A 25199-nucleotide genomic window follows, 5' to 3' on the forward strand; every position below is an offset into this window, starting at 1 on the left:
GGTTGATACACCAGCCTAATATAAATTTCGCACCACAATCATTTGCAAATACTACACGCTTTCCTAAACAACTTTGTCGGTTTCGCATCCATCAACAACGCCAGCACCTGCAGCATCCACCGCGGCCTATCACCCATCTGGACAGAACATCTCCCGGCTGCAGCCTTGCGACCAACGCCACCATCCAACTCTAATCGGTCCTTTTTAGGGCCACCAATTTTCTCACGAAAGAGTTCTTCTTGTTCATCATTCCCACCAAACACTACCACCCCGAAATAACGCCCTTAGCTGAATTCCATCTCCCATTCATGATCATATTCCGTAAATCTATTTAAAGAATATAGCTAATTCTTCAAATTAATATATGGAAAACCCACATGTCCACATATCTAAATTTTACGTAAGTCTACGCCATTCCGGTTATGTCTGTGACATAACTACTTTGACTTTTGTTTTCATCCTTAAACTCAAGTATAGTTTCAACACCAAACTTATTATAACAAAAGCATCACCGTTGATTGAAAACAACATTCATAACATCTTCTCTTAATTTCCCCACGCACCCAGATTTACGACCCAAATCGTGAATCTGATGTCACCAACTGGCCGGTAGCCACCGAGAACTCGGCGGGTGGCGAGCATGTAAAGCTCACGCAGCAATTAGCTAATGTCCCCTCTCGCGAGAGCTGACAAGCCACTGATCGTCGAAAGTCCACCGAAATCCACCCAACAGTGGATCGCGTGCCTCCAGGTGCTTAATTATGCGCATTCGCACGAGGTGTGTTCTTCAATTTTAAAAACGAACATGCTTTCGAGAGTGCGCAAACAAAAAGGTGGAGGTGGATCTGTTTTTTTTTCTCTTCCGCTTTTAGAGTTGCTTATTTTCATTTTATCGTGTAAGCAAAGGTGCGTGATTTAGGTTGGGTGGGAAGATTGATAACTTTGTTGCAGATAGTAGGTCAATTTCAACATCAAAGGCACTTCAATGAGCCATAAATTCTTTAACCCTCTACTGACTGACTTTCTTCTAGAAACTCCAAAAACCAAATCGGGAGTTTTTTTTTGAATAGGTTCAATAAACCAAATTTTCAGTTTTCGCTTTTTGGGTGTTTTTAATACCCCTGACTCAAGGCGGTCTCAAAAACACCCAAAACAAAAACTAGAAATTTGGTTTATTGGACCTTTTTTTAAAAAAAACTCCAGAAATGTTTGTAACAATCTTGTTGTTCAAATTGTATGATTTTTTTTAAATTAAGACATAACTGTTGTATTTAATTTAGCTCCAACATTCTGTCTGATTTGCGGTTCAAGCGAGTTTAACAAATCTCCATGTACTTACGAAAAGATCAAACGATGAGTCGTAAAAATGTAAACAAAATTATTGGTTTATGCAAGCGCGTGCCATCGAAATAAAAAAAAATCCCTAAAGAAGATGCACTTCACGATCGAATCGTAATTATGGCTATAAATGCAGCCAGTCACAAGGAAGAGATGCCATCAATCATCAAGGTGGAGGGGGAGGGGCCAATTAAAGAGCCACTTCCAAAGCCGGACTTCGGAGAGTGGCAAAAGTGCTGTCATCATTAAGCGGGTCCGACACTTTTAGGGGGATAGCACACATAGTTCGGCTCGGATCAAAGGGCGGCAGCAAAGTGACAATCATTCGATGCGAAATTTTGCGTTTTGGATAGATTCTCGAAGAGTGCGGCGCGGTGGCGGAATGTGTGTGACCAGCCGCAGAGACGTGCATGGAATTGTAGGCAGATTAATCAAGCTCCTACATGGACAGGAGTGACATTTTAGGGGGGCACGACGTGGCGTTGACAAATCTTTTTGCGACTAAATTTTAATGTAAATTCAATGGCTTCTCTTTGCAAAAGAAAGAGTAACACCGAACAAAACAATTTCTGCACATTCTGAAATCACTAGAAGGTATCCGAATTTTCACAAAAAAGAAACACGATTACAATGGTGGAAAACCATTCTGCCCGTCGGTTCAAAATTAAAAAAAATCACTGCTTTAATTTTTGTTGGACTGTGTAATCAACAAGTCCCGTTCTGTTATTTGAATCCTTGGCACGTGGTTGCAAATTCCAATTTTAATGATTTTATTTCGTGACATCAGTTAATTTAATGTATTGAATTTTCATCCTTATTGCACGAAAATATAAAAGTTGTACTATAAACTAGGAATACCATGAATGTTTTCGAAAACAAAAACAAGAAATAAACGAAATAGTAGTTTATGCAACAAGTTGCAAAAAGAGGATTTTTTCAGCACGAGTCGTACATTTATCCAACGAGGTTCACCGAGTTGGATAAACACGAAGAGTGCTGAAAAAATCAAGTTTTGCAACGAGTTCCATACAACATTTTTTGCAATTCCAAAAAACACACACTGAGTGAAATTTTAAGTCAAATTTTCATGTATTTTGTCAATAAATCGTTCAAATCAAAAAAATGTTGAAAAGTTCAACTTTTCAGCACCCATTTGAGTGCTGAAAAGTAGAACTTTTCAGCATTTATTTTGAAAAGTGTTGCTATTCGATTCTGTTATTTTTGGTACAGAAAAGTAGGCTATTTCGTCGTTCAAGAATGACAGGAAAAGTGAGTAGTTTCACGACGGAATTGCATAAAAGATTTTATGGTTAAATAAAGATTTATTTTCAAAGAAAACATTGAATTAGTGAATCGAATTGGTCTCCCTCGATCATTGAAAGCGGGACTCAGCTAAATCAACTTAATTTTTGTTCAAAACAGCTGAACTATCGGTTAATTTGTTGTGCTTTTATCACAGATTCAATCTGGCAAAATAAATTAATGCTGTTGGTTTTAATTGAAACGGTAAGTTATATTTGAGACTTCATGCCTGATTTCATAGTTTTGAAACAAAAAAAAAACAATAAGGGTAGAATTTTGCAATTTAAAAAAAATATCTGTGAATTTACCATTGAGACCGTCATTTACCGTCATCAGGGGTGACTTTAAAGTTCTACACAGAAAAAAAATCATGGTAATATTACATCTGGGAAGGGGTACTTCTTTTATGTAAGAAAAAAGGTGTAATTTTACCTCTGGAAATGTGCATTTTTACCTCTTTTCTGGTGTAATGCCACTTTTTCAGTCTAAATTGAGGTAAAATAATTACATAATTACATCATAAAAGAGGTAATATTCAACCTTTCAAAATTAAAGCTTCCAAATTTACATTATTTTTTACTGTGTACACCTCTTTCAAAAATGATTGTTTTGTTTGAGCAATTTTCCACAAGGGGAGAAGGAGGTTTTGGGTCTAATTCTGAAAAAGTGTTTATGGATTGCCCCTACAGAAAAATAAATATAGCTAATATAAGCTGAACAAGTCGTCTTATTTCATCTAGATTTTGTTTTATGTTTGATTTCGATTCTGAGCAAACTGCAGACAATTTCGATTCTCGGGGATTGGTTACCCCTTAAATGGGCTTTTTCAATAAACTTGAAACCAAGAATATTGTAAAGCAAATTAGAATTGACTTATCTTTTAATTTTATTGAGTTAACCCTTCAGTACCCAATTTATGATTCGTGTTTTTTTTTCGTTTTTGCAACATCATGTTATGCAACTTTTGTTGTGTGAGAAACTTTTTCCTCTTGTTTTATGTTTTTTTCCATTTCTGGTACTTTTATATAAATTTATCATGCTAAGTTTATGTCTGTTTTTTAACGTATTTTACCTATTCTTAAAGCTGCCAACTCTTGCTAAGCACAACACGGGGTTTTCACTAGCTTTAGATCTTTTATTTGTTAAATATGTTGTTAAAAAATGGTTTTATTATGGTTCTTAGCAATTTCTAAATGACAGGCTTGATTTTTAAGTCTCGAAAATATTTTTACCGGAAAGCTCGTCCAATTTTCTATAAGTTTGCCGTGAGTCTTTTTGTAACATTTTAGGTTATTTCCTTAATAAATTTGAACGTAAAAAAACGTGACATCTCCTTCAAATTTAACTTTTAAACTTAAAATTTAAAAAATCTCGTGTAAGTGGCGTGTATTTTTCTTTCAGTTTATTTTTTCAGAAAGCCCGTCGAATTTCTCACAGTTTTTATTTGACCACTTTTTGATACGATTCAATCGCTGTGAGTTACAGTTATTACGCCCTTTACCAATGTTATTTTCGAGTACAATTGACTCCATATGCACAAAAATGGCTTATATAGGCCTAGGATAACATGTCTAAAAAGTTTAATTGAAATCGGAGAGGGGGTCGGGTACAAAAGTACCAAAAAAAATCCTGATTTGAGCTGGAATTGCTCAAAGGTAAAAGATTTATTTTTATATTTTTATAGTCTTGAATTCAAGAATTCAGATTTATAAATTAGATGCTGTCCTAATGAGGGCAACTATAAAAAATATTTATTGAACGAAATAAACCGGAACAACTCTTCTCTTCAAAGTTACAGAAGTATCATTCTGCTAAGACGGATAACAAAAACACAATACGGTTATCCGATAAATTGAAATTCAGCTATTTCGAAGGTTATTTTATAATTTTTCCCTTCAGTAGATTTACTCGATTCTATAAGCACCCGCAAAATCTGTTCCGAACTTTGTATAAATCAGCTGTTGAAAGGTAGTCCACATCTCAGCACAGGATAGAAACTTCACACAAGTGATGCTTAAACAACGAAATAAATGAATTAATGCGTTGCAGAATTTGAAGAAATAAATTAAAAGATTTAATTTGACACAATTGTTCGTATTTTAATTGTAAACTATTTTCAAAATGTACTGTTTTTGAAAAATAGGTTGAATTTAAATGAATGAAAGTCAAATTATAAATTATAATTTACACAAACGGATAAGTTGTTGTATACAAAGCATTTGAAATATAAGGCGTTTTCCACAATATCAGACCAATATTTTTTGTTGTTCAGCTGGTCGTGGTCTCGTTAATAGAGTTTCCAAGTTATTTTTTAAGTTCTCTCTTGTTTTACATGCATTGCTATTAATTTTCTTCTATTCAATGCAATTGATTCTTCAAGATACCTTTAGATGAACGTATCTAACATTTTCAAGAGAAGGAAAGACCTTTTCTGGTAAAAATTTTAAATTGTGTTTAAGACACCTTTTTATGGTTTCTCCAGAACAGTTTAAAATATGTATTAAAATAGTTTGCACCTTCTATCAAAATGATTAGATACGTTCATAAAGATATAGTTTTCTTTGCTTTTTTAGTTGCTCATTTCATTGATCATCATTAATTTATTTATCTTCAATAATGCATTTAGTACACAATAAACACCACCTATTTCCACAAGATACACTTTATTTCACTTGTTTACTCCAAACCGTAATTCGCCTTCCATTCACACTCCGCACTGACCCATCCAATTCACAGAATGCCAGATGCCCCCGAACCCGGCATAAATTCCACTCAATTAAATTTGTCACTCCCGCTCACTGGCCACCCCACCTTGATTCACATTATATTATAATGCCGTGTTGTTGTTATCAACACACAATCATCACATTGCTACCGTTGATGTCACACACGCACTTTCCATAAACCACCCACCACCCACCCACTTCCCAAACTGAGCGTCGCGACGCCAATTTCCGGTCCGGAACTCGCACACACTCACGAGCGCGCCACCCGATGAGGAGGAGATGCACCCTCTAACGCGGATGATAATCAACTGAAATTTGCGACTCTGCTGCCAGTCTGCCGGACCAACGAGCGAACGAACGGCCAACGAAAAGTGCGCAAAGTGAGAGACGAAACAAACAATAACAACAGCAAACATCATCATCGCCCAGCCTGTCAGTCAGTGCGACAGCATTACATCCCATGGGGTGGTGTGGCGCACTCACAGCATCCCAGCAGCATTATCCTCTTCGTCTTCAGAGCTCCAGTCGGTTGGATGCTGTTTTGAGGCCACATGGTGACTACTTTTGGTGGAGAAAACTTTATTTCTTTACTTATCCAGGTAATATTTCACATGACTTAATTTGAAAATAAAACAAGTGAGTTATGGAAAATTACTAAATTTAAAATGTTTTATACATACATGCATCTTGAAGACGATATGAATGAATGTTTACCTGTGAAAAAAAGAAAAAAAAATATATTAAGTTAAGCTAAATCATAATGAATAGATTATTTTAGGAAGACAACCCTTTTGTGATGATCGATTTTTTGAAAAACCAAGCATTAAAAATTAACGTAAATCGACTCGACGAGATGTAACCTTTTATGATGTGAAATTTCTTCTTCAATTATGTAATATTAACTCAAACTATTTAAACATCAAATTGTGTTCAAAAAAATTGTGGAGTTATACAGGACGAGAAATAAGTTTGTAGACTGTGAAAGTAAAATATTTTTTTCTGGCAGAAAAATCACCCATTCTCAGATGTGTATTTTGCGCATGCACAAATATTGACAAGATATGTAAGATGAACAATAATGATGGTGGTGAGTAAAGCTTTCATGTGTTCCTTCATTTTTCAATTTGGAAAATTCCAGCATGTTTTTTTACCTTTAGAAAAAACATTAAAATTGACATTAAATTTTTTTGTATGAAATTACCTGCATTTGTGTGTTTTTAAAAGTTAGACTTAAACATGTAGTATTTCTTCTGTTAAATGACTGTCCAAAAAGAATGTTTATTTATAGAATTCTCATAATATTGAAACAAAGAGCTTCGAAAAATGCTTCATACACCAATACGTTACGGAACTATATGTAAAATGTTAGCAAAATATCAATGTTTTTTTTTTGAAAATATATTTTCCTGTTATTTTACGTTTCTTTTGGACCTGTGGTCCTAAAATTTGAAAAAAATGTAAATAGTCCGAATATTACATTTTATGCTAAATTATTATTCACTGTATTATTTAGTTGTTTGCATTCGTTTGATCGAGTTTTTTCAAGAAAGAATTTATTCTTTAGCAATAATATTTCGAATTTAGTCGAAATCATTTCGACTTGAACTCTAAAGCAGCACAAGAAAAGGGCGGATAAGCATTTTGATAGCTGGAACTATTTCGCAAATTCCGAGCCAACAGTTAACTTTTTCACAAAACTCGATGTGTAAAACAATAGCTGGCCTTCCCAGCTACCTACTAACGCTGCGGGTTTTGTTAAATAGTTAACTGTTGTCTCGGAATTTGCAAAATAGTTCTAGCTGTCAAAATGCTTATGCGCCCTTTTCAAATGTTGCTCCAGAACTTATAATCAAAACTCTGGTCACAGTAAAAAAATGTGTAAATTCTGAAGGTGTAATTATAATGATTGGATATTGCTTCTTTTATGATGTAATTTAACCTCAATTTATACTGGAAAAGTGTCATTACACCAGAAACTGGTAATATTACATATTTTCAGAGCCAAAAATTATATTTTTTTCTTCAATAAAAGATGTACCACTTCCCAGATGTAATATTACCATATTTTTTTTACTGTGTTGTTAAATTTTTTATTTTTAATAAAATATGGTATATTTGTTGGTAAGGCCGTTGCAAATATTTTTCAAAGTTTATGTCGCCCTCCCCTTCAAAATTTGTCCGAAAAATCAGGGGACAAAAATTTTTTTTTCAAAAAAATATCAAAATTTCAGTGGAAAGTCTAGTCAACTGAGAATAGTCTTAAATGCCTTTTTCTGCATTGATAATTATATTTAACATGTTTGGACTTGTTTAAAAATATTTTGAACTTTTATGAAATTACAATGTACAGTTTCGTTAGTATTTTGAAATTTTGGAAATCAATGATTGCAAAACAACTGGACAGGTGTATGATGCATTTTATAACACATTTTTCATTCAAATGTTAACACCGTGGCCTGTAATTTCAATATTTAGCTTTTTTTATTTGTTTGCCCCCCATAAACTTCAAAAAATATTTGCAATGGCCTTACTTAAACATAACAAACGAATTTGATAACCTAAATTGGATAACCTAAAAATTTGAAAAAAAAAACTATATTCACAAGAACGAATCATGGCAACGTCCAGCAAACAAAAACAAACTAATGTCAAACACCCTTCAAAGCTTCGTTTCGCTAAGAAAAATGTCTATGTAAGCCATGAGATAGTGACAATATTGACAACCGGAAGAGATTTTTAAAGCAAACAGAATCCAAGGGACCGTCGAGGAAGAGATCCTTCAATCAAGAGAAAATATCGAGGAATAAAGAGAATTGATGCAGATTGAAGGGACTGAAGAATTCATCGATGGATGGAGCAATATTGATATCGAGAAGATCGACAGCCAGAGAGTCGACTGTCGTTGGTCATTCCACGCTGTTTTAATTGACTATTTTTTTAAATAAGCGTACCACAAAATTGTTTTATTGTTTAATAGAAAGCTATAAATTGAAAAAATCACTTCGAACAAAAGGGGCAGTGGTAATGTAACAGGCATAACTAAGGCTACCAACTCGTGCTGAGCAAAAATCCGTATACTTTACCGACATAATACCATGGTATAACAAAAAATGTCAAGGAATTATTTAGATAAATTTGGAATTTTAGATATAGACATGTTTTTGTTAAACGTTTAAAAGTTTACGAAATATCAAGTTTGCTTTTACGAATAATATCGTTGCCAGTGTTTTCACGAAAACATTTCTAGAGCTTTTATTGGAAAGCTCCTATAAATACAAGCACAACACAAGGTTTTCACAAGCTTTAGAAAGCCTTTTGATCTTTTATTTGATAAATATGTTTTGTGAGGAATTTAAAAAGAACAAATATTGACAATCAAGTTTGAACTGAGGAAAACCCGGAAAATCGAACTGACAGATAAATAAAAATGTCTAATTAGCAAAAGCTTTGACCCAATCAAAAAAGCAATGAATTTTTAAAAAGTTGTTAAAATTCCGTACAAATCCGTATTATGCGAAAAATTCCGTACAAAAAATCCGGCCTGTTTAAAATCCGCGGAGAGGATCGAAAATCCGTACGGTAAGGAAAAAATCCGTACAGTTGGTAGCCTTAGGCATAACCAAAATGACGAAGAACGTATAAAGAAACATTTAGCTGAATTCTTGATTTTTCAACTTTATGTGAGGAAGGCTAGGTGGTATTTAGAGAAGGCATCACCTTGCGGCGCTTGCTTTTTTATAGGGAAGCGGGAAGGCCAGTTCCTGAAACGCCACCTGGTGGCGCTTTCGAGAGGAGCTGAGCTCCTCTCGTTTCGGTGGTAGACCACCGACTGAAGCCAGCCTTCAAATTTCCCGTGGTTTTGTAGGGAAGAGGGAAGGCTAGTTTCTGAAGACGCCACCTGGTGGCGCTTGGGAGAGGAGCTGAGCTCCTCTCGCTTCGGTGGTAGACAGCCGACTGAAGGCAGCCATCAAATTTCCCGTGGTTTTGTAGGGAAGCGGAAAGGCTGGTGCTCGCGAGAAGAGCTGTGCTTCTCTCGCTTCGGTGGTAGACCACCGACTAAACTAATGCTGTGGAGGGAGTGGCGTTTATATTTATATAAAAACCGTCGGCCGCGCTGCTTCTGTGATTTCCCCTCTGCTTGGGGAAGGCGTTTCATTTTTCGGTTTCATTTTGCTTCGCGAAATCTTGGATTGCTACCCTGTATAGAGCCCTAAGACGAAGTTCTTCGTCAAAAAATGACTAAGTTTAAGTTTTATGTGAGAATTTTTTTGTTCGAACAATATTTTAAATTATCAAAACAGAAGGTTTATGAATAAAATTAGTTTTGAATAAAATCAACTATTTAAACATTATTCATTCATCAAAGCAATGTACATAAAATGATTACAAATTTGCTTTCAAGCCGCCACCATCGCGAGAGAAAATCTCTCACCTTCTCTCTTGCCCCAAAGAGGCCGCAAACATTGCCGGGATTTTTTTTGGAGCCCCAACGACCAGCATTCTCGCGCGGCAGTTTCATTCATTATTTCGTGCATCCACCTCGTTCATCACTTGGAGGGAGCAGGAGAAGCTGGGATGAATGAGTACAATCTTTGTGATCTCACCTGTCGCAGCTGTGCCAAGAGAGGGCGCACGCTCGCCAAGAATGAGAGAGCACGGTTTGTTTACATTTTGGATGGTTCTCCTCTTTCTCTTCATGTTTTTTCCCTCCGAACATTAGGCAAGGTTGTTTGCATATACGTTCATTCATCTTTGGCACAGGTGACGATGCTGTAGTTTTATGCTCTCTCTTTATTAGATGATATATGCATTTTTTTTGAAAAAATTAAATAAAAATATATTAACATATTTCAAAATGAACAAATTTGGCAGTTGAAACCGTATGGTACAAGAGACTAGAAAGAGGAGGTCTACAACATCATCACGCAGTGAATGAAGAATGTTTTATTCATTCTTTTATCATGGATCACGAGGCTATCAAGGAACACACCAGCAGCTTGCATTAAACGCGTAAATGGTAGGCAAGATGCTGCGTAACGATGAAAAATGGTTTAAATAAAATTTGATGTGCCTCGTCATACGTTTGTATCACTTTAAACGCAGAATCCTTTGCCCAGATTTTGGTACCGTGTCTTAGGGCGTCACCGCCGTCGACATAAATTTTGTATTTATACCTTCTTTATTGTAGAACTTGTTTATCATTTGTGAATCCAATGAATGTAACACAAAAAAAAAACTTTAAAATTGGGAACTTTACTGACGTTTTGAGGAGCGTTACTCTAAAACCATAACATTATTTTCATAAAAGTCTTGAAACGTGAACTTTATGACTACTCTGAAATTGTAATAATCCCATCATAATGTATGGTGAAAAAAACAGACTGGATTTTTTCGGCCAAAGAACTCCTTATCAGATCAGAGCACTTTTGTTTCAAGCTATGCGTTTTGCATATGCATCAAGTTTATATGTAGCAAAGACACACACCCAGCTTAGCAATTGAACATTCCAGAGACTCAAACCAGCCAGCTACTTGAGTAAAATAGTGGAATCATTTAAAAAAAATAGTTTTCAGTTTAGCCAAGACAAGAACCTTTGAACTTTTTAAAGTGCAGATATGTTTAAAGGTGTGAATTTTTGCTTTAATAAAAACAGGAACCTACAATTGATCAAAACCATTAAATGACGGCCTTTTGTTGGAACAATGGAATACTACAAACATTTCCCAATCACAGACGTATAATTCAAGAACTACAAAAAAGTATTCAAACTTTGTATTCGTTTATCCTTCTGTCGATACTTGTATGTTAGGTGTGTTTTACAGATGGATCACACTGTTGGATATCTGTAGAAACCTCAATTTCTTTCAATATCTCCTTAATGAAAATATATATTTGTCTTTCATTTTGCCGAATTCGTCGATGCTTTTCATATCTTTCAAAAGCATCAGAAGAATGATTCGATGGAATGCAAAAACTCCTCATTTCAATACCGCTAGTATCCATCTAAAAAAAATCATTCATTTTATCGAACTCATCAGTTTAAACTGATCCATATAGGATAGTAGAAAGTTATCCTGGTTTAGGTTAATTGAAAAAAAAACAATCTCTGTTGCAAAAGTTGGCTTCAACGAACACATATTAGGATCGAATATCAATCACTTAGTCACTTAGTCAAGACACAAAGCCAGACGCAATGGGACTTTGGAAATGATTTGGTTTTCTCGATTTCTGTTGAGCTTGGAGATTCAATTTTGCATGCCATTCCTTAAATTTGGCGAAAACAAGCCATTGCGTCACTTCAAATAAGACGATATTTGCATTTCGGTTATGACACTAAGGTCCGTGAAAGAGTTACCAACATGGAGTTTGGCTAACCCACAATATTCGTTTTAATAGAACTGCTGTGACAGCTTAGTTAAAGTATTTAAAAGCAAACTACATAGTTCAAAAATAAACCAAAATTTAACTTTTTGTTTTATTATAAGCATATATGTTTATTTCTAATATCTTCTAATTCTAATTTCTACTAAAAAGTATCGAGTTAGTGGCAATCTATTGAATAGTTTCAAACGTTTGGCAACTATTTAAGCTGCCAAACTTACCAGCTTTTGTCATGAAACGGTTTTTTCTGAGTTGGGCAAGTTAAATTTTGAAGAATTACAATCACTTAATTGTATTTTAAAGTATTTTTTGAAACCATCGAATTATACCGCAAAAAACAGCCGTCGCAACTAACGTCATGATTCGAATTCCCAGACGCTTCGAAGCCCGGACTCTTCATTTTGTTTTATCAATTATTTGGATATAAGTTCGCATTATGAATGCCAAAACTGTGTTATTTGATGAACTCGAACATCAACTTTCATTTAAAGTTTGTTTGAATGCTGTAGTTAATGCCAAAACAATTAAATACAATAAAATTATAAGTTTACCAAAAATGCGAAACATTTCACTTGAAATATTTCGTAGGCGTTCGAAGCACCGGGAAGGCAAAGCGGAAATTTATGGTTACGATTTCCTTAAATTCTAGCAAATTTTTATATAAACTATCGATTGTTTTGATGTTAACAGCTTATTTGAGACCTAAAGAAGGCCATTCACTAACATTTCAGTCCAAATTTGTGCGATTCATAAGTAAAATCGAGTGTCCGGAATTCGAAGCAAAAGTGTCCGGATTTCGAATCAGCTTTTATCAGTGTCCGGGATTCGAAGCATAACAAGTCATTTCAATTTTAAAATTCAGATGAAAAAATGTTGGAAAATACATATTTAGCATGAATTCTCTTAAAACAGACTGTTTATACTACATCCTGATGATATTTCTACATTTCCAACTTATAGAGTTATCTACGTGCGCATGTATTGCGTGTACGTATACGAAAAAGATTGAGGTTAAATTTTGTACCCGCCAGCAAAACAAATGGGGTGCTAGTGTGCGTGAGCTCGGGCTTAGATAACTCTATTGCATGATTTTTTGCCAGCTATATCAAAAATGATATGCTACTAAGTGTCCGGATTTCGAATCATGACGTTATTACAAAATAATTAGAAAATCTTGTGTAAAACCATGGTACCAGATTCACTAACGCCATAAATCGCTCTTAGTAACCTAAAAACCAGCGCTAAATAATTAGACAACCTTCATTATTGCTAGTTTCTAAGTACTTTTCATAGCAGAGACACACACCCATCAAATTATGAGGCATATTAAAGACTGGAATCAGCCAGACTTTTCAAGTTGTGCTTTATAATGGATTTTTTATTTGATAATTCAAGGTTCGAATCTCAGTAAAAAGTTATTTTTTCACATGACCCAAGAGGAGTACCGGTTCAGAAGGGAAACGATAACCAGTTGTATTGGTCCGGGCCGGGAATTGAAGGTTCGGTTCTTGGCTAAATGTAAAACAAAGTTTTTTCTATGATTTGAACCGCTTTGGGTTCATTCAAACATCAATTAACACATTAGGGAAGGGAGAAGGTATACAACTGTTACGCTTCTTGTAATAAACCTTTAGTTTGTATTGGAAATGAGATGCGTGGGTAGACCAGATAGGACCAGAAGGGTTCTTAAAATATAAACTATGGTTACATTGACGCTGACATTTCCAAAATTGACTTGTAGGGGAGTGTGTTGTCATTTGGACACCCTAAGGAAATTGCTCTGCCACAGGATGTCACTGGAGAATATTGGAGGTCATATTCGATGAAAAATGCTATTGATTTCGATAAATAAAGATTAAAAATACATTACTTAAACCACCTCTATCTTTGGTGTCTTCTCCTTGCACGTAGATAGTATCCATTGGATGCATGCTAGAAAAATGCTATAAAAGCTTACTTACGTTGCAGCCATAAAAAGCTTAAGCTGGAGAGCTTTTTGCTGCCACTTATTGGAAATTCGGAAAATCATCTCAAAAAGTAATGCGGGGTTTCTACAAAAATCTTTTCTATTGCATAACTTTTGAAATACTTCACTAAACTACATAATTTTTATAGGGTCTTAGGGACCCTAACAGGGACCGAATGAGGCTAACCCGGCCAAAATCAATTTAGCCTGTTCTGAGATAGGGGAATTATACATATTTTAATCACACTAAGCCGTTCGACCAATTCTCATCACTTATGCCGTTTCTGCTATTAAATCAACATTTTCAGATGTTTCAATGGAGAGTTGCTTGCTCACTTTTATTTGAGCTATTTATTACTTTGGAACAGTCAAAAACACTTTATTTAAGCTGTAATTCTTGATCAAGTGCTGATAGGAGCCATCAAGCGCCGATAATAGAAATAGGCTGAGAAAGGGTATAGTTCCCCTAATCGTGAGGAAAAAACAAATCATGTCTACATACATCCCCAGAGACATTTGCTCAGAAAATGATTCTGTATACGTGAAGGTATATCTAGGCGGGTTATTTAAGAAGTTCAAGAAGGCCAAGAGGATAAGGCGGGGATCGCCCATAGCAGCTATGAGATCGGCAGCCGAAGGATATGGACACCCATATGTGGCAATTTAGACATGTCTTGTGGAGTAATGTGAACATCTTTTGCGGGGATAATGTGAACACCTTTTGTGGGGTAATTTGGACACAGTTTGAAGGATGAGCTGAATGTTTGATTTTTTTAGCATATTTTTATCCATCAACCTAGTTAAGTAGCGGCATTTTCATTTTAATAATGTTTGTTTTTGTTCACTACATTTTATCGAAGATTTTGTGTTTTTTTCTGTTTGAGTATTAAGACACTGAATCCTTATTACAAGGACTATTGTATCGTGTTACCCATTTTTACTGTTATTAAGCATTTCCAGATCTATAACACAGTCTCTATTGAGATAGAAAGTGCTGTTCCATCCAGATGCTGTAAACTCCTTCTACATGTGCCTAGACACCGTGGTGACATTTTTTTTCATTTGTCAAGCTCTTCTCAGCAGCTATTATTTGCCGCGCGGGGTCTTGTAAAGACAATTGTCTTTTAACGGGACTACTTTTGCGGTGTTCCCTTTGCTCTAATCTGGACAATGTGACTGGACTGCAGTGCAATACCGATCGGCTGGGCATTATTTACATGCAAAGGCACGAGAAAAGTATTTTGGAAAAGAGGCGCAAAGGAATATCCCAAGATCGATCACATGCGTGAAGAGCACGTGAAGCAACCGTTTTATACTCATGCGGTTGCTGCTACCTCTGGACTTAAACCAAAGGCTGCCACCCTGAGAAGAATTCATGACTTTCCGCGATTTTTGTGATAGAATTGTATTTTAACAGAAAGATAAAAAACAGTTCAGGGTAATATAAATGTATACCTTTGCTTAATTTTTTGGATTGGTTAAACACTTGTTTCAAAAACAAGTATGATGTTGAATATTAAACTAAACTTTTGATTTATATGACCCATCTCTATTAAAACTCAAAAACAAGACATTTAAAAAAACTTATCAACCTAAAAAACAGTTATTTATTTTTTTTTATTTGGCCGAATTCAATTATTTATAGAATTACTAAAATTCAAATATTATAGGCCTTTGATATTTAATAAAAAATAATTTAAAACAATCGGTGTAAAATTAAATATATCTAAAAAAGAAAATTTAAGGTACATATTGTGAAAGTTCTCATTGTTCCCATTTCTATTTGAACATTTTAAATCCCTTCAACAGCTCAACCAACCATGTAAGTTACTTTTTTTCCCGACAGGTAGAGTCTTAAAGGTGTGTTCAAATTATCCCACAAACCATGTTCAATTAACCCCCATGCCTATCAAAGTTCTACCAAAATTGCAATTTTTATTGATAAAAATGGATAGAATGCACAATATTTATACGTACATGTCTCAGATATCGTTCAAACAACCCTCTTAAAAAATGATCCGCTTTATTGCCATAAAATCCCTGCAAAACCTTACTTTCCAACCTTCAAATGTAAGAACTTAAAGAAGTGCCAGCCGGCCTTAGGAAACTTATACCTTTGACATATTGTATCAAAACTACTGAAGGTCGTAGAAAGTGTCTTTCACTTTCGATTCGATAATGTTGTATAGAAATAGTAAATTGAAAAGAATTGAAAAATAATCTGTAAAATGCTTCTACAAACAACACAAAGAAAACAATTTTTTGATTGAAACATTCTGAATCAAGATTTGAATGTTTTTCTTAAACAAACATGGCCGCCAAGTGGCCGATCGGGAATGATGTCTTTCAGAGCCTTAACCTATTCCAACTTTATTAGTTTTTCCATACTTAGTACTGTCCTTGTCATTTAAATTGCCATTTTCACTATATATCTGAAGATACCAATAATGTTTTTATAGATGTTTCCAAATTACCCCAACTGTCCATATTACTCCAAACGCGACAAAACACTTTTTGAAAAGTTTTCATCGATTTGATATGATGTCATATCAGTTAGAATTGTTTTTTGTTCATATCATCTCAATCACAGACGTTAAATTCAAGTACACCTCATTGTTTCGCCTTAACTCACATTTCAACCCGCACTATAATCTGTTTGATGTGGAATTTGTTCATTAAATCGATAGTTTTAAGTAACAAATGGATGATACTTCGATATTTGCCCACTCTACTTTTTTTTATTCTATCGAATTCTTCGACATCTCTTTGCCATGAATATTGCCGAAAAATGTATACGTCTTTCAATGTAGCGGGAATTTCATCTTAGATATCGTCAAAACCAAAACTTAGGTCTTTTTTCTTTGTGTACTCTTCATTTCTGGCATGTGTTCATCTCTTTCAACAACACAATAACGCCATTTTGATTGCACCAAAATTTTGTCGCAATCATTTATGGGGCTGCACGTTTGCCGTTACTGGATTTTATTTCGATATCATCCCATTAAACACGACATTTATCCTGTCGGACTCATCTATGCTGAGTCTATGGGATTCACATGATTATGTTAAATTACAATGAACAAGTCCGAACGGTGCAGTGTCGTCACCCGGATCCGATAAATTTGGCACTATCCTCGGCACTGCGGATCAAGGGAAAAAGAATGTAGTGTATTACGATTTTGTTGAGGGAGTCTTTGGCATAGAATATAAACGATTGCTCATTAATTGGGCGGTCGTAGAGGAGCATTACATGCTTTAATCCGCAACTTCCTTTATGTTTCGATAATGTTGCATAGACGAATTCTAGTTGAGTTGTTTAATCAAGCTTGAGTTTTTGAATTGCTTAGTCCGGGATAGAGTTAACCTTTTGAGTTTCGGCGTTTTGGATTGTAACAATTGAAATTGAAACAGAGTTACATAATGTTTAAGATTCATAAGAGATTTTGAAAAAAAGTTGATGACAAATGTGATTAGTACTTTCGTTTGTGTGCTGGATAAAACTGTTACAAAAATCAATTCCCACTCAAACTCTAGTTGTTTCCTGGTCTCCATTCTACACATTCCTCCTGTGGTTATATTTTACTCCACAACACGCTCTCAAGTGCGTACAGTATTATGTACACAATCAACTCAAGGATGGCTTCATTTCTCAATCTCAGAATCGCTTGAGTTTGATGTGCTGTGATAAAAAAAACCCTACCGAGACGATCGAAGATGACGATGATGACGACGAAAGGGATGCTGCCTTTCAAGATGTAGTCTTGCTGAAGTGCCTCCTACGCATCATCCTTTCGAACGCTGACAGCTGTCAGACCGTCCGGAGATGGTTCATCACGTCAAACTGGTTCCGCTGTTGATTGAAACCGTGACTCAGACGATTTTCCCGCGCGCGCACGGAAGATGACTCGACTTCCACGTTAGACTTCCAGAATCTGCCACAATTTCGCGGGCTAGAATCTAGATTGAAACCGTAAACAAACGCGCGCCAAAGAGACTGTTTTTAATGTAAATATTTTCCCCGTGCAATGAGGTTGTTGTTTCGCAGATTAATTTCCCGCGTGCGAAATTGCTAAAGTTTAACCTACTTCTCGACGTCGTCGATGGGCACTATTGCTAGTACTGCTTGTGGAGTGTCTCCGGCGAACTCTGGGAAACAATTTAATCGTTAGTTTTTGTGCCATGCGAGTGAGATGAATTGCCGGACAAAAAGAAAAAATCTTTAGAAAAAAACACAAACTCAGCACAAGAGTCATTTGTTGCTTTCAATAGTTTTAATTTCATCGATATTGCGTTGATATTGACCAAGACATGATCAATATTTAAATTTAATTTATTAATAACTCGGTAAGTAATTTCGCATCAATCCTGCAATTAAGTTGAGCTATGATCGATCCATTTACTCACACGCCAAGTCCTGTAGTCAAATCATTTGAGATTTTTTCATTAGGTTTACGACCAAGATTTTTTTAGATTCAACCCAGCTTTTTGTAAAGCTTTGTTCTACTTCTACGAAGAATATTGTTCAGAGAAGAATCACACACATAAAAGCGTCTTTGTAGTTTAACTTATTTGTTTTTAATTGTTTAGTTTGATTTAATTTTTGGTTTACTGCCCATGTTCGCATAAATGATCCATAATGCAAAAACAGCAAGCTGGGACGTCTATCTCTCGCATAATGCTACGAGCAAAGTTTTCGTGAAAAACCAGATTCCCCCTGTTTTTGTGGAACAAAGTATTGCGGATTTATCTGATGGGGACAGGATTATGAACCAAACTGCATCAATAACTCAAAAGTGACGACAATGCATAAGAGGAATTTGTGTGAACAGTTTAGGACTACAACAATCAAAAATTTACAAATTTTTAGATCATTTTTTCTATTATTTTTATGATATTGAGAATCCGGCCGTATTTGCTACGAAGTATTATTCCATGTTCCTTTTTTGGTGATCTTTATGTATTATCTACTCTTTCAAAATCGAATCATACTTATCTGTATACAGTGAGTCAAATATTTGTCCGTACCCCCCCGTACGGAAAATGTTTGTGATATAAAAGTACATAAAATTCGACTAAAGTGCCATGTTTTGTACATCAATCGACGCGGCAGAATGTCCTCTTTAAGACACTGGCATTGGATTTGCAAAAAACTTTTTCTTAAAAAATACAAAAATAGTTTACTGAAAAAAGTAAAATAAAGAGGTCAAATAATTGTCCGTACCCCTAATAAAAGTACAAAATCTGATCGATTTATGTGAATTCATTTATGAAATGTTGTTTCTGTGTCAAATACTAGTACCTCTAGCCAGTTTGTGACAACTTTGAACTTCTGATAACTTTATTAAGCTAGTTTATATTAAAAATTGGATTAAATTTAGTTTTTTTATGTAAAACTTATCAAAATATTAGTTTATAAACAACTATTTTTATAAAATTGCTATTTTATGTTATAAGAGTCTCTATTTAACAAGTTTTAACAATATTTGTTCGAAATATACATTGTTTTCATCTTTTTTATTGACATTTTTCGACCAAAAATACTGTTTCGGAACAATACCGTTAAACAATCCGGATTGTCCCGGAACCGGTTTAACCCCTCGGAGGGAAATTTTCTGGTGGTCAGATAGAGGACAAAAAAACCCACCTCTTGCAATTTAAAGCATCCAATTTCGTCCACTACAGCCCGATTACGAGTCCCTAGTCTGAAATTTGAAATTTTCATATTCCCCAAGCAAAACATTCTGTCCCAGGACGGTACAAAAATTCTCAGTACGGAAAGTGAAAATTTCAAATTTCAGACTAGGGACTCGTAATCGGGCTATAGTGGACGAAATTGGATGCTTTAAATTGCAAGAGGTGGGTTTTTTTGTCCTCTATCTGACCACCAGAAAATTTCCCTCCGAGGGGTTAAACCGGTTCCGGGACAATCCGGATTGTTTAACGGTATTGTTCCGAAACAGTATTTTTGGTCGAAAAATGTCAATAAAAAAGATGAAAACAATGTATATTTCGAACAAATATTGTTAAAACTTGTTAAATAGAGACTCTTACAACATAAAATAGCAATTTTATAAAAATAGTTGTTTATAAACTAATATTTTGATAAGTTTTACATAAAAAAAACTAAATTTAATCCAATTTTTAATATAAACTAGCTTAATAAAGTTATCAGAAGTTCAAAGTTGTCACAAACTGGCTAGAGGTACTAGTATTTGACACAGAAACAACATTTCATAAATGAATTCACTTAAATCGATCAGATTTTGTACTTTTATTAGGGGTACGGACAATTATTTGACCTCTTTATTTTACTTTTTTCAGTAAACTATTTTTGTATTTTTTAAGAAAAAGTTTTTTGCAAATCCAATGACAGTGTCTTAAAGAGGACATTCTGCCGCGTCGATTGATGTACAAAACATGGCACTTTAGTCGAATTTTATGTACTTTTATATCACAAACATTTTCCGTACGGGGGGGGTACGGACAAATATTTGACTCACTGTATAAAAACGTTATTTAATCCACCTTAAGCTGGTTGGTGCCTTCCTCGCATTCATGTTGTATTTTAGGTGGTATTTACAAATTAATTTAAGGTGAAGCCGTTGATCATTTTCGAAGAAAATTGATCATCACTATAAAATATTCTGTATTAAATTCAATTTAACGAATTTCTGCACCAAAATGTATCATCATGTGCCGATTGTTGCCTTCTTGAAACCACTGAAGGAATTTTTGATCTAAAGCAATTGTGTTTCAAAATTTATATAATTTTGTGGTACAATCATTGACGTCCTAGTTGGCAATCATTGATTAATGACGATTTCCATAACTTAACAAGGAATGGGATAATCGTTACCAAAAGGAATCAGCATGTGTAGGGCACTATTCTAAACAATTTGTTGAAGGAATGTTGTCAAAATATTGAAAGCAACACAAAATTTATATCTTTGAACGAAAAATCATGACAATGATGGAAGTCTTCACGTTAAGAGTTTTATATTTTTTTCATCTGTTTTTTTTTAATGATTGATTTTACTAGAACAGCAATTTTCAATTCTCTTTTTTTACCAACTCTTCAAAATAAAAAAGGTGAAAAGTCTCATGAGTTATATATTTTAATAAAAAGTTCGTGTAAATCTTTGTCGAGAAAAAATGATGCAGCAACATAATTAATACAGATTTTTTCCAGAAGAGACGCAGGCACTGCTTAAGCGATGTGGCAACCGGGTGATACGCATGCAAGGGGGTGTGGCTGCCAATCCCCCGCGTGGTCAAAAAGTCAAAAAAGCAAAAAGACCCGGCCTTTAAGGTTATGCAAAAATCACCCTTTTTTGCAGCTACAAAAAACTTTTTCTTGGCATAACTTTAAAAGTACTTCACTAAACAGAATTAAATTTGACATTCCAACGCCCAAGGCTCCAACAAAATTGGAACGGTAACTTCAACTCAACGGATCTCGGGCATAACTCAACCAATCAAGATAATTCTTCTTTCCAGTGATTTGTTAGGATGTCTAGATGATTCTAGAACTTTGCAGAACTTAATTTGATCAAATCTGTAATTTTTGCGATTAAAAACATCGTTCCAACTTTTTTTTTCGCGTACAAAAAAAATTCGTCAAAAATTCCGCGGAGGCAGTCGTTTTGAAAAAAGGTGGAACGATGTTTTCGGTCGCAGAAATTACAGATTTGATCAAATTAAGTTCTGCAAAGTTCTAGGATCATCTAGACATTCTTACAAATTACTGGAAACAAGAATCGTCCCGATTGGTTGAGTTATGCCCGAGAACCAGCGAGTTAAAGTTACCGTTCCAACTTTTTTGGGAGGCTTGGGCGTCCGTGTAAGTTGGAACAGAATAAGGCGGATCCGGCCAAAATCGGTACAGCCAGTTCTGAGATAATCGTGTGGACAAAAAATCATGTCTACACACATCCCCACAGACATTTGTTCAGAATTTGATTCTGAGTCGATAGGTATACGTGAAGGTATATCTACACCCAAAGGAAAATTATATCTCAAAATCTGCAACATTGCACAGTGGGCGAAATGGAACCCAAAATCGGACTTAATTGAACGCGGCTGATTCCCTGGTATGAAAAATAGTGTTTCTTATGTAAAAAAATCCGGGTAATCGATTGGTGATGGTTTCATCCACCGCACGAAACGGCAAAGGGTCCATTTTGCCCAAATTCCCCATTTTTTACATTTTTTCTTGAAAATCGGTCTATATTTAGAGCGGAGGCTTTATGCGGCCATCCAAAATGCACTTAACTTATGTGAAAATGTCCCAGAAATCCAGTAAAAATATCCACTTGCACCGCAAAAATCATCTAGGGTCCAATTAACCCCAATTCCGCTATAAAAGCATTTTTGGCCATTTTCATATGTTAGGTCAGATTTTAAAAATCTGAAAATATTTTTATCGTAAAGATCACACAATTTTACATAAGAATGACGATTTGCACTTGATAGTTTGACACATTTATGTTGATAAAAATAAAAATTATGTAAAAGGCAGTTTATTCTGCGTTTGACAAAATTGGCCCAAAATTGATTCTTCAATCTTTTTATTTAGTTTAATTTCTATATCAACATAAATGTGTCAAACTATCAAGTGCAAATCGTCTTTCTTATGTAAAATTGTCTGATCTTTACGATAAAAATATTTTCAGATTTTTAAAATCTGACCTAACATATGAAAATGGCCAAAAATGCTTTTATAGCGGAATTGGGGTTAATTGGACCCTAGATGATTTTTGCGGTGCAAGTGGATATTTTTACTGGATTTCTGGGACATTTTCACATAAGTTAAGTGCATTTTGGATGGCCGCATAAAGCCTCCGCTCTAAATATAGACCGATTTTCAAGAAAAAATGTAAAAAAATAGGGAATTTGGGCAAAATGGACCCTTTGCCGTTTCGTGCGGTGGATGAAACCATCACCAATCGATTACCCGGATTTTTTTACATAAGAAACACTATTTTTCATACCAGGGAACCAGCCGCGTTCAATTAAGTCCGATTTTGGGTTCCATTTCGCCCACTGTGCATTGGATTTGCTGCAGAAAATGTCATATTTTATAACATTTTTTGCAGCAAGCCCCTAGATCATTTTTGCCCGCGTGTAAACATTTCAGTGATCTGCAGTTCTCACCAACACATATAACGCTGGCCCGTCCCCGAGCAACACTCCAAAGAGAAGCATATGTTGGTGCTCTTTCACTCACTTTTCATCAAGCGTCCATGGCGCGGTGGTAGCGTATCGGACCAATAACCAAGAAGTTGGTAGTTCAATCCTCGTTCTGTTATGGTTTTTTTTTGTGAAATACAACCAAAAAGCCGTCGGTAATGTCGATAATTGTCGGTAACGGGCAAAAATGTCATACCCCTATATCGCAAAAAATGCATGAGGACAGTTTTCATGCAGATTCTGATATACTTTCATGCCGCCATGCATCACAATCATGCGACCGCCGTTTGGGTGTAGGAGGTGTATTTAAGAAGTTCATTTTTCGAGTGATTTTATAGCCTTGCCTCAGTGAGGTGGAGTCACAGAATTATCGCAGGCCGGAGTATTGAAGATATTGTTGGAATCGGAGTCGATGGACTTGAGTCTTTATGAAGAGCTGAGGTCGGAGTCAGAGGTGGAGTAGCTGAATTTCCAGAAGACAGTAAATTCTTCAAAAGGTACTCCACAGTCCTGATAAAACGACTTGCCATCGAATAGGTTATTGAAAGACATTGCAGAAAAATAAATAAATAAAGATTGAAATAACAAGCCATGGTCTCAACATTTGAGTGAAAAAAGTGTTTTAAAGAGCATTTTACACCTGCTCAGTTGTTTTGCAATCACTAGTTTTCAAAATATCCAATTATTGAAGATTTATTTTTGCCGGAAAAACTGTTTGCGGTGCTGATCATTGGAATTCCACAAAAATTGAAAATATTTTTGATTGATCTCAGATATGCTAAATATGATTTTAAACGCAGGAAAATGCATTTCTAATTGTTTTCAGTTGGTAAGACTTCTATTTTCTTTAAAATTAAAAAAAAAATGTGTTTAGCCCCCTGATTTTTCGAACCGATTTTGAAGGGGGGCGACATAAACTTTGAAATAAACTTTGAAAATAAAAAAATGCAACGCCTTATTATTGAATGACAAAATGGCATGCTTGTCATCGCCAAAAATTACAGTACTGAAAAGTACTTTTCAGCATCTATTATTACAGAAATGCCGAAAAGTACAACTTATCAGCACTTGCATCGACAAACATCATTCATGAGGGAAACAAAAGTTTTTCAGAAGAAAAAAACAATGATAAAAGGTTTTTATTTCCGGATTTGAAAAGCCAGTTTTGCTGAATTCACTGCAAAACTTGATTTTTTCAGCACTCGTCGTGGCATATCAGTGTACGACTCGTGCTGAAAAATCTTCTTTTTGCTACATGCACTCAAACCCCCATGGTTTGACACCAACTGTTGTCAAACAAACGGGGTCACTTTTTAGTTGTTGGGGGTAATTTGATCCCCCTTTCAACATTTTGAAGAAATCTTAAGCAAAATGTTTCTTATTCATCCAAACTTTTAATTTTCTATAAGTTACAGCAATTTCACATTAAACATGTACGTTTGTGTTCAAAATATAACAAGTCCAGCATGCAAAATATTTAAAAACTTAAAATTTTCTCTTTTAGACAAAAATTGGGCATGTTTACAAAAGCTGGTAATTTTTGTTTACAAAACTTTTGAAAAATGGTTCAAACTTCAGTAAGTTATGTACAACTATACTATACTATCTTGAGGCTGATTCCAGTGACTGTAAAAATGCAGGGATCAAGTCTCCCTAAACGAACTTTTTTAAACAATTGATTTTAAAAATAGTATGACGATAAATTTAACGTCAAATGCGTAAGGGTTTTGGAGTTGATATGTTTATCAAACAATTCATGCATAAAAAATATTTTTTTGAATAATTTTTGAGTGTTTTCTATACTTATTAAAAAAAAAAAAAGATCTCTTGGAAGTTTTTTGCAGTACTTTTTAGAAAAATATGTGTAACTCAATCTTAACATTTCTTTATTTTTTTCTTTGTTTTCTACAATAAGTTTTACTCAATTTCGCACAACTTTCTAGAACTAAGCTAATTGTTTTACCCACATGCTGACGAGATACAGCCTTGGGATCAAGTGTCCCCGGGGATTAAGTCTCCCAACTCTCCCCTATATTTTTAATTGAGGCTACTGAGAATATATATATATATATATTTTTTAAAATTATAAACTTTATCTGAGTTAAATGCCTCCTCAATCTTTCACAAAAAGTTTAAAAAAAATAAATCAACATTTCTGACTAGGCCAAATTTCGGTGAAGCTGATGATATCATTAATACGAATAAGCATTCCGATTTTTTTACAATGAAAACGATACATTTTATAACCATAACACACAAATATCATATTGATTCTGTTGCAATCCGAAACTAATAAA

General features: G+C 34.9%; 1 protein-coding gene across 2 annotated transcripts in view; it reads right to left on the bottom strand.

Annotated features, from left to right (window-relative positions):
- The window catches only part of LOC120426464 (monocarboxylate transporter 12-like), a 362289-nt gene that overhangs the window by 229019 nt on the left and 108071 nt on the right, over positions 1 to 25199 (bottom strand). The window contains exon 1 of one of the 2 annotated variants that reach the window (XM_052706463.1): positions 5284 to 5646. The exons of the other annotated variant lie outside the window; for it this stretch is intronic. The gene's annotated coding sequence lies outside the window, so the exon portion shown is untranslated. Of the gene's footprint in view, positions 1 to 5283; positions 5647 to 25199 lie in introns of those variants that run through there. 2 annotated transcript variants of the gene reach the window in all.

Source organism: Culex pipiens, chromosome 1 (assembly GCF_016801865.2).
Source record: "Culex pipiens pallens isolate TS chromosome 1, TS_CPP_V2, whole genome shotgun sequence".
In the NCBI taxonomy this organism is placed as follows: Eukaryota; Metazoa; Arthropoda; class Insecta; order Diptera; family Culicidae; genus Culex; species Culex pipiens.